General features: G+C 41.9%; 2 non-coding genes and 1 pseudogene across 2 annotated transcripts; all 3 read left to right on the top strand.

The window, feature by feature from the left end:
- The first annotated feature begins 3,235 nt into the window (after positions 1-3,235).
- LOC135267545 (small subunit ribosomal RNA) lies at positions 3,236-5,158 on the top strand. The gene has a single exon (XR_010335960.1). It is a non-coding gene; the product is annotated as a small subunit ribosomal RNA (ribosomal RNA).
- Positions 5,159-7,216: 2,058 nt separating this feature from the next.
- LOC135267557 (5.8S ribosomal RNA) lies at positions 7,217-7,373 on the top strand. The gene has a single exon (XR_010335968.1). It is a non-coding gene; the product is annotated as a 5.8S ribosomal RNA (ribosomal RNA).
- A 476-nt stretch (positions 7,374-7,849) lies between these two features.
- LOC135267553 (large subunit ribosomal RNA) overlaps positions 7,850-10,000 on the top strand; it is a 3,764-nt pseudogene continuing 1,613 nt past the window's right edge.

Below are 10,000 nucleotides of genomic sequence, written 5' to 3'. Positions count from 1 at the left end.
GTACGACGTTTGCGAAGTACGGCACTCAAAATGGTGATTTTCTTGTACGACGTTTATTTGCACGTGCTGCCGACTGCGACGGAGTACAGCGTTCAATTGACTTTGTGCATAGTACAGACGAAGTACGACGTTTGCGAAGTACGGCACTCAAAATCATGATTTTCTTGTAAGACGTTTATTTGCAGTTGCTTCCGACTGCGACGAAGTACAGCGTTCAATTGACTTTGTACATAGTACAGACGAAGTACGACGTTTGCGAAGTACGGCACTCAAAATCATGATTTTCTTGTAAGACGTTTATTTGCAGTTGCTTCCGACTGCGACGAAGTACAGCGTTCAATTGACTTTGTACATAGTACAGACGAAGTACGACGTTTGCGAAGTACGGCACTCAAAATCATGATTTTCTTGTAAGACGTATATTTGCAGTTGCTTCCGACTGCGACGAAGTACAGCGTTCAATTGACTTTGTACATAGTACAGACGAAGTACGACGTTTGCGAAGTACGGCACTCAAAATCATGATTTTCTTGTACGACGTTTATTTGCACTTGCTGTCGACTGCGACGAAGTTTAGCGTTCATTTGACTTTGTACATAGTACAGACGAAGTACGACGTTAGCGAAGTACGGCACTCAAAATCGTGATTTTCTTGTACGACGTTTATTTGCACGCGCTGTCGACTGCGACGAGGTTTAGCGTTCACTTGACTTTGTACATAGTATAGACGAAGTACGACGTTTGCAAAGTACGGCACTCAAAATCGTGATTTTCTTGTACGACGTTTATTCGCACGTGCTGCCGACTGCGACGAAATGCAGCGTTCATAGTACAAACGAAGTACGACGTTCACAAAGTGATGAAGTAAAACGTAAACAATAAATAATATAATAATTTTATTTGTGTTGTATATAATGAAAAAACAGCAAATTTTTTTGCAAATTACGTATCTGTAAATAAATGTAAACATTTAGCAACTAATCAAAATTGTTTTTTTTGCCTAGATATTAAAGTAAAACATAAAAATACATTAAATTTATAAAATGCAACCCGCAGCACACTAGATGTGCATTAATATTGCATAACCTTTACGAAGTACGACGTCCAAAAATATTAATTTTTTTTTATATTGAGGTTAAAAGTGAGAAAACATAAATTAATAATAATGCAACCTGCAATACACTTAATATGTACTGATCTTGCATAACCTTCACGAAGTACTACGTTTAAATATAAATTAATATTATTGTGACCCGCAATACACTAAATTTGTATCAATATTGCATAACCTACACGAAGTACGACGTTCAAGAATATTAAAGAATTTTATTTGTGTTGTATATAATAAAAAAACAGCAAATTTTTTTGCAAATTACGTATCTGTAAATAAATGTAAACATTCAGCAACTAATCAAAAGTGTTTTTTTGCCTAGACATTAAAGTAAATCATAAGAATACATTAAATTTATAAAATGCAACCCGCAGCACAACAGATGTGCATCAATATTGCATAACTGTTACGAAGTACGACGTCCAAAAATATTAAATTTTTTTTTATATGAAGGTAAAAAGTGAGAAAACATAAATTAATAATAATGCAACCTGCAATACACTTAATGTGTACTGATGTTGCATAACCTTCACGAAGTACTACGTTCAAATATAAATTAATATTATTGCGACCCGCAATACACTAAATTTGTATCAATATTGCATAACTTACACGAAGTACGACGTTTAAAAATATTAAATGTTTTATTTGTAGTTTGCATATAATAAAAAAAAAAACAAATTTTTATGTAAATTACGTATCTATAAATAAACGTACACATTTAACAATTAAATAAACATAGTATTTTGGCCTAGATATTAAATTAAAACATAAAAATGCATAATATTTATTAAAATGCAACTTGCAATACAGCAAATGTGTATTAATATTGCATAACCTTTACGAAGTACGACGTTCACGAAGTACGTCGTTTACGAAGTGCGACGTTTACGAAGTACGTCGTTTACGAAGTGCGACGTTCACGAAGTACGTCGTTTACGAAGTGCGACGTTCACGAAGTACGTCGTTTACGAAGTGCGACGTTCGCGAAGTACGACGTCTACACATTAGGGCACTCAAAATTATTGTTACGTTGTACGACATTCAGACGTTCCAACTGCGACTAACTACAGCATTCATTTGACTTTGCACATACGACGAACGAAGTACGACGTTTACGAAGTACGGCGCTTAAAATAATTTTGTTTTTATTAATTAATTATTTTTTTTAAAACAAACGTTTTTATAATTAAATTTTATAATGGTTTAAATATAAAATATGACTTTTTAATATTATCAATATTTAAAATATTTTCTCCCTTTTGTGTGTATGCCTTATAGTTATAGAGCTGTGCGCTTCGGTAGACGTCGCCTGTGGAGCTATGTCAGTGGAGCGGTGCGCACATCCAATACCGAGCGGCTGCCTCGATCGGTGTCGCGCTGGTATACATATGGTAGTGGTGTGTGTCGATGCGTTGAGTGAGGCGATATGAACGGTGTAACGGTTTAGTCGAAGTTTATCATAAATGACGACGACAAAACGACCGATTATGTATACGTTCTGCATTTGCTTCCAATTTATCGACGTTTATCGCACATTTCCGCTATCGAATTCGAATAGGGCTTTGCTTGCGAGATTGCTTTATTTTGTGATTTTGTGGCTCGCCCAGTTCCCCACAGCGAGATTGCGGATGCGGCAAAACGTATTCTCTTACGTTGGCGGTCCTTATGCAATCAAACTTTGTTGAACTAACAAATGTTTGTGATTTAAACAAACAAAAATAATAAATGCGTCAACTCTCTAATATCCGAGCGAGAATATTTATATAATATTCGTAACGTTTATGGATTCGAAAGAATTTCATAAATTCACGTCGCATTCAATCTTGCGAAGAGTGAAGAGAATGTTTGAACTTTTAAATCGGCAAAGGTAAAAAATAATATTATAAATATTATTATTATGCCTTTATTGACCGATATATGTGTTGTGGTGTTTAACGACTACGACGACGATGATGACGATACATTTATCTCTATATCGTACGAAGAAAAGAAGAAACAGCGTGGCGTTACTTTCTTATATGTTAGATTGTTTCGCACAAACGCGCATATTCTTCATCTTTATAAACGATGATGATGAGTATTTTATTCTCTCGTCTGTCTCAAAAAACACAAAAACACAGTTCCCTGGTTGATCCTGCCAGTAGTCATATGCTTGTCTCAAAGATTAAGCCATGCATGTCTCAGTACAAGCCAAATTAAGGTGAAACCGCGAAAGGCTCATTAAATCAGTTATGGTTCCTTAGATCGTACCCACATTTACTTGGATAACTGTGGTAATTCTAGAGCTAATACATGCAAACAGAGCTCCGACCGGAGACGGAAGGAGCGCTTTTATTAGATCAAAACCAATCGGTGGCGGTTTCGCCGTCATCGTACAACTTGGTGAATCTGAATAACTTTGCGCTGATCGCACGGTCTCGCACCGGCGACGCATCTTTCAAATGTCTGCCTTATCAACTGTCGATGGTAGGTTCTGCGCCTACCATGGTTGTAACGGGTAACGGGGAATCAGGGTTCGATTCCGGAGAGGGAGCCTGAGAAACGGCTACCACATCCAAGGAAGGCAGCAGGCGCGCAAATTACCCACTCCCGGCACGGGGAGGTAGTGACGAAAAATAACGATACGGGACTCATCCGAGGCCCCGTAATCGGAATGAGTACACTCTAAACCCTTTAACGAGGATCAATTGGAGGGCAAGTCTGGTGCCAGCAGCCGCGGTAATTCCAGCTCCAATAGCGTATATTAAAGTTGTTGCGGTTAAAAAGCTCGTAGTCGAATTTGTGTCCCGCGCCGCCGGTTCATCGTTCGCGGTGTTAACTGGCGTTTCGCGGGACGTCCTGCCGGTGGGCTTAGCTCGAGAGGGCGGCCCAACTCAATCCCGCCGCGGTGCTCTTCATTGAGTGTCGAGGTGGGCCGGCACGTTTACTTTGAACAAATTAGAGTGCTTAAAGCAGGCTAAAACTTCGCCTGAATACTGTGTGCATGGAATAATGGAATAGGACCTCGGTTCTATTTTGTTGGTTTTCGGAACCCCGAGGTAATGATTAATAGGAACGGATGGGGGCATTCGTATTGCGACGTTAGAGGTGAAATTCTTGGATCGTCGCAAGACGGACAGAAGCGAAAGCATTTGCCAAAAACGCTTTCATTGATCAAGAACGAAAGTTAGAGGTTCGAAGGCGATCAGATACCGCCCTAGTTCTAACCATAAACGATGCCAGCTAGCGATCCGCCGACGTTCCTCCGATGACTCGGCGGGCAGCTTCCGGGAAACCAAAGCTTTTGGGTTCCGGGGGAAGTATGGTTGCAAAGCTGAAACTTAAAGGAATTGACGGAAGGGCACCACCAGGAGTGGAGCCTGCGGCTTAATTTGACTCAACACGGGAAACCTCACCAGGCCCGGACACCGGAAGGATTGACAGATTGAGAGCTCTTTCTTGATTCGGTGGGTGGTGGTGCATGGCCGTTCTTAGTTGGTGGAGCGATTTGTCTGGTTAATTCCGATAACGAACGAGACTCTAGCCTGCTAAATAGGCGTATTTCGACATCCCAAATGCCGGCTGGAGCCGGGTTCGCCCGGTCTCTATGTGCGGTTTTTACTGTCGGCGTACAAACAATTCTTCTTAGAGGGACAGGCGGCTTCTAGCCGCACGAGATTGAGCAATAACAGGTCTGTGATGCCCTTAGATGTTCTGGGCCGCACGCGCGCTACACTGAAGGAATCAGCGTGTCCTCCCTGACCGAGCGGTCCGGGTAACCCGCTGAACCTCCTTCGTGCTAGGGATTGGGGCTTGCAATTGTTCCCCATGAACGAGGAATTCCCAGTAAGCGCGAGTCATAAGCTCGCGTTGATTACGTCCCTGCCCTTTGTACACACCGCCCGTCGCTACTACCGATTGAATGATTTAGTGAGGTCTTCGGACCGGTGCGCGGTGGCGTTTCGACGTTGCCGATGTTGCTGGGAAGATGACCAAACTTGATCATTTAGAGGAAGTAAAAGTCGTAACAAGGTTTCCGTAGGTGAACCTGCGGAAGGATCATTAACGTGTAAATGTTGTTGTTTAGTTGTCACACATACACACACATTTTGTCTGTGCTGATCAACAAAAAACACACATACATACACTATTCGTATGATGATCAATTCTCATACAAAATTCTTTATTATGCGTCGAACGGAAAAGCAACAACGGGTCGTCTTGCATTAAGCGGATCTGTTGTTACGTTTTTCGATTTATTTTATAAATCGATTGTAAACGTGCCGTAAACGACGTTTTCAAAGAATTTTTTCGAACATTAACACGAATCAATATTGTCGAAAGATGGTTATGTGCTAACGTTTTATTATTGCTTTCGCAGTGCCGGTCTTAGCGTATTTCCATCATCGTATTCGCTTCGAAAAAAAGTACTAATACACAGTGGTGGTGTATAATTAATGTGCAAGAGATGTTGTTGTTGTTGTTGTAGTATTTGTATATGGTTGGAGTTATTTATAATAACAAACAAGAATGAATGAATGAATAATAATGGTGTCTGCCAATACGATCGTACTTTATGTACACGACTAAAACTTTATACATACAAACCATAATAATAAATAAACTCGAAACAACCAACAACAAAATTAATACGCTACTGTACATACAAATACACATTTATACATACCATCATTTTACTTAACCGATGGTGAGTGATGTTTGAAAAATAAACGCTTAGGCTTACGGTTTTGTAAGCCAGTCTTTGCGTATTTTCTTCATCGTATTCGCTTCGGAAAAAAGAAAATAAAGATGGTGTATAATTAATGTGTAAAAGAGATGTTGTAGTTGTAATTTAATTTGTAAATGGTTGGAGTTTATTAATAAATAAAAGGGGCTGTCTATTCGTCTGTACTTTATGTACAAGACTAAAACTTTATACATACAAACCATAATAATAAATAAACTCGAAACAACCAACAACAAAATTATTACGCTACTGTACATACAAATACACATTTATACATACCATCATTTTACTTTACCGATGGTGAGTGATGTTTGAAAAATAAACGCTTAGGCTTACGGTTTTGTAAGCCAGTCTTTGCGTATTTTCTTCATCGTATTCGCTTCGGAAAAAAGAAAATAAAGATGGTGTATAATTAATGTGTAAAAGAGATGTTGTAGTTGTAATTTAATTTGTAAATGGTTGGAGTTTATTAATAAATAAAAGGGGCTGTCTATTCGTCTGTACTTTATGTACAAGACTACAAAAACGTTTTATAACAATAAAAAGCTCGAAACAACCAATAACAAAATATACTACTACTATACTACTATACATACAAACGCACATTTATAAATACATAAAATCAATTTACTTTATCGATAGTGAGTGATGTTTGGAAAAAAACGCTTAGGCTTACGGTTTTCGGGTACCTGGGTTCCGCATGCGTCGAAGTAATAATTTACTTTAACGACGCGACGAACCGTAGGAATCTAAATAAAAAAGTTTATTAACTTTTTTAGATTCTGTGGGTTTTAAATGATATACGCCCGACTGACGAAGGAACGTTTTGCACTGCCTGTGCTTTTCTTTTGATTCGTTTTTATGTCGACGGACGTTCTTAGAATGCCCACCAAACGACGTATCACACAAAACACCCTACAATTGTATTGTTTGGTAAATATTGTTGTGATTAAGTTTGTAGCTGTGGCGTTTGTTTGAAGAAAACGTCTGGTTTTTCGACATATTTTCTATTTAATAAATATACATAATGCTTATCGCAAAAGGAGCAGAGTTTTATAGACAAAGTTGATAGAGAAAAAAAACCTAATAGATATATATACGTATTTATAAAACGTTAATATCATCGGGTTATTCTTTATGTAAACTTAAACTATAACTGCATACTCTTTTCGATAAGTAGAAACAAATGCCACTTTAATTAAATAAAATATTATAAAATATAACGCCGAACGTTTCTTTCGATTGGTCCGTTTCTCACATATACATCACAATTGTAATAACCTTAAGTAGTTATTTTTGTTGTTGTGTGATGATGAAACGATTTCGATGTGGAACGGTGCGTTATGTAATAATATTTTAAATTTGTTTGAAAAGATTACCCTGAACGGTGGATCACTTGGCTCGTGGGTCGATGAAGAACGCAGCTAATTGCGCGTCAACTTGTGAACTGCAGGACACATGAACATCGACATTTCGAACGCACATTGCGGTCCTCGGATATACTGTTCCCGGACCACTCCTGGCTGAGGGTCGTGTCAATTTCAAAGACTGCTCGGTTTTTGTCTTAAACACAGCGCACAATGTTGTGTAGACAATTACGTCGGAGCGTGTTGGGTGCAAATATGACGCGTTACTATAATTGTTAATTGATTGTCGGTTGTCATAATAAAATATTATGCAACGTAGACAACAATAAAAACAATATAAAAAATAACGCGGCATCCTAAAACGCAATAGCGGCTGACATTCTTATTAGTTTGTTGGTACAAGTTGGTTTAGACGTAGCACGTCCGATATTAAAAAGCAGCCACAACGCTTAAATTTCGAACGAAGCGATCGTCGTGTCCGAGACGTTAAAGTTGTTTATATGCATATTTTATGCACTATAATTAACAACAACAACATTCTCGCAACGACGTCAGATCGATGTTTGAAATTGTTTGGAGGCAGCCATATAAACGGAATACGTGTAATTATCGTCTGACAAAATAAAGGCAAATTTATATTTGCGACCTCAGAGCAGGTGAGACTACCCGCTGAATTTAAGCATATTATTAAGCGGAGGAAAAGAAACTAACTAGGATTTCCTTAGTAGCGGCGAGCGAACAGGAAAAAGCCCAGCACTGAATCCCGCGGCCGAAACCGGACGCCGGGAAATGTGGTGTTAGGGAGGATCCGTCATCCCGAGATTGTGCGACGCGTCCAAGTCCATCTTGAACGGGGCCACAGCCCATAGAGGGTGCCAGGCCCGTAGTGACCGTTGCCGATAACGGGAGGATCTCTCCTCAGAGTCGGGTTGCTTGAGAGTGCAGCCCTAAGTGGGTGGTAAACTCCATCTAAGGCTAAATATGACCACGAGACCGATAGCGAACAAGTACCGTGAGGGAAAGTTGAAAAGAACTTTGAAGAGAGAGTTCAATAGTACGTGAAACCGTTCAGGGGTAAACCTGAGAAACCCGAAAGGTCGAAAGGGGAGATTCAGCGTGACTCGATAGCGGCGCTAAATGATCGTGCGACGAACGGCGTACGCGTCGTTCGCGCCTTTTGTTTATGCGAACCGAAGTCGAACGCGTGCACTTCTCCCCCAGTAGGACGTCGCGATCCTTTGGGTGTCGATCTAAGGCCCGCGGTGGAGCCCGTTCGAACGGTTCGCCGTTTCGGACGAACCCGCGGTGTTTCCCGGTCGACTCGCTCGAAGGTATGCATATGGCGCCGGGCCGCTACACAGTTAGCGTCCGACCATTGGCAAGCGCGTTCGTTTATGACGGTAATCGCACCTGGTGTCGGTTCTGTCTACGAATGGCTGTTCGCCAATGAGTTCTCGGACAGACTCGGTTGAAACGCCGATCTGCGACGCTATAGCTTTGGGTACTTTCAGGACCCGTCTTGAAACACGGACCAAGGAGTCTAGCATGTGCGCGAGTCATTGGGACATGACTAAACCTAAAGGCGCAATGAAAGTGAAAGTTCGTCTTGCACGGACTAAGGGAAGATGGGCGGCCGTTACGGCTGTCGCCCCGCACTCCCGGGGCGTCTCATTCTCATTGCGAGAAGAGGCGCACCAAGAGCGTACACGCTGGGACCCGAAAGATGGTGAACTATGCCTGGTCAGGACGAAGTCAGGGGAAACCCTGATGGAGGTCCGTAGCGATTCTGACGTGCAAATCGATCGTCGGAACTGGGTATAGGGGCGAAAGACTAATCGAACCATCTAGTAGCTGGTTCCCTCCGAAGTTTCCCTCAGGATAGCTGGCGCTCGTCGCTTACGAGTTTCATCCGGTAAAGCGAATGATTAGAGGCATTGGGGTCGAAACGGCCTCAACCTATTCTCAAACTTTAAATGGGTGAGATCTCCGGCTTGCTCGAACTTTATATGAAGCCGCGAGACTCGAATCAGAGTGCCAAGTGGGCCATTTTTGGTAAGCAGAACTGGCGCTGTGGGATGAACCAAACGCCGAGTTAAAGCGCCTAAATCGACGCTTATGGGATACCATGAAAGGCGTTGGTAACTTAAGACATCAGGACGGTGGCCATGGAAGTCGGAATCCGCCAAGGAGTGTGTAACAACTCACCTGCCGAAGTTACTAGCCCTGAAAATGGATGGCGCTGAAGCGTCGTGCTTATACTCGGCCGTCAGCGGCATGTGCGGTCGGTTATTTAATTAACCGGCCATGAAGCCCTGACGAGTAGGAGGGTCGCGGCGGTGAGCGCAGAAGGACTGGCCGTGAGGCCGTCTGGAGCCGCCGTCGGTGCAGATCTTGGTGGTAGTAGCAAATACTCCAGCGAGGCCCTGGAGGACTGACGTGGAGAAGGGTTTCGTGTGAACAGCCGTTGCACACGAGTCAGTCGATCCTAAGCCCTAGGCGAAAGCCGATGTTGATGTGGTGTAGATATGTCGTTGGTTCGTTTTTAATTCGAACGTAAACGTACGAAGCGAGCACACACCCATTGGGCGAAAGGGAATCCGGTTCCTATTCCGGAACCCGGCAGCGGAACCGTTAATAATTCGGGCCCTCGCAAGAGAGTTCGTCGGGGCAACCCAAAAGGACCCGGAGACGCCGTCGGGAGATCCGGGAAGAGTTTTCTTTTCTGCATGAGCGTTCGAGTTCCATGGAATCCTCTAGCAGGGAGATATGGTTTGGAACGCGAAGAGCACCGCA

This window comes from Tribolium castaneum, unplaced genomic scaffold, assembly GCF_031307605.1.
Source record: "Tribolium castaneum strain GA2 unplaced genomic scaffold, icTriCast1.1 ptg000050l, whole genome shotgun sequence".
NCBI lineage: Eukaryota > Metazoa > Arthropoda > Insecta > Coleoptera > Tenebrionidae > Tribolium > Tribolium castaneum.
Note: the sequence above shows the minus strand (reverse complement) of the source record. Positions and strands in the feature narration are given on the sequence as shown.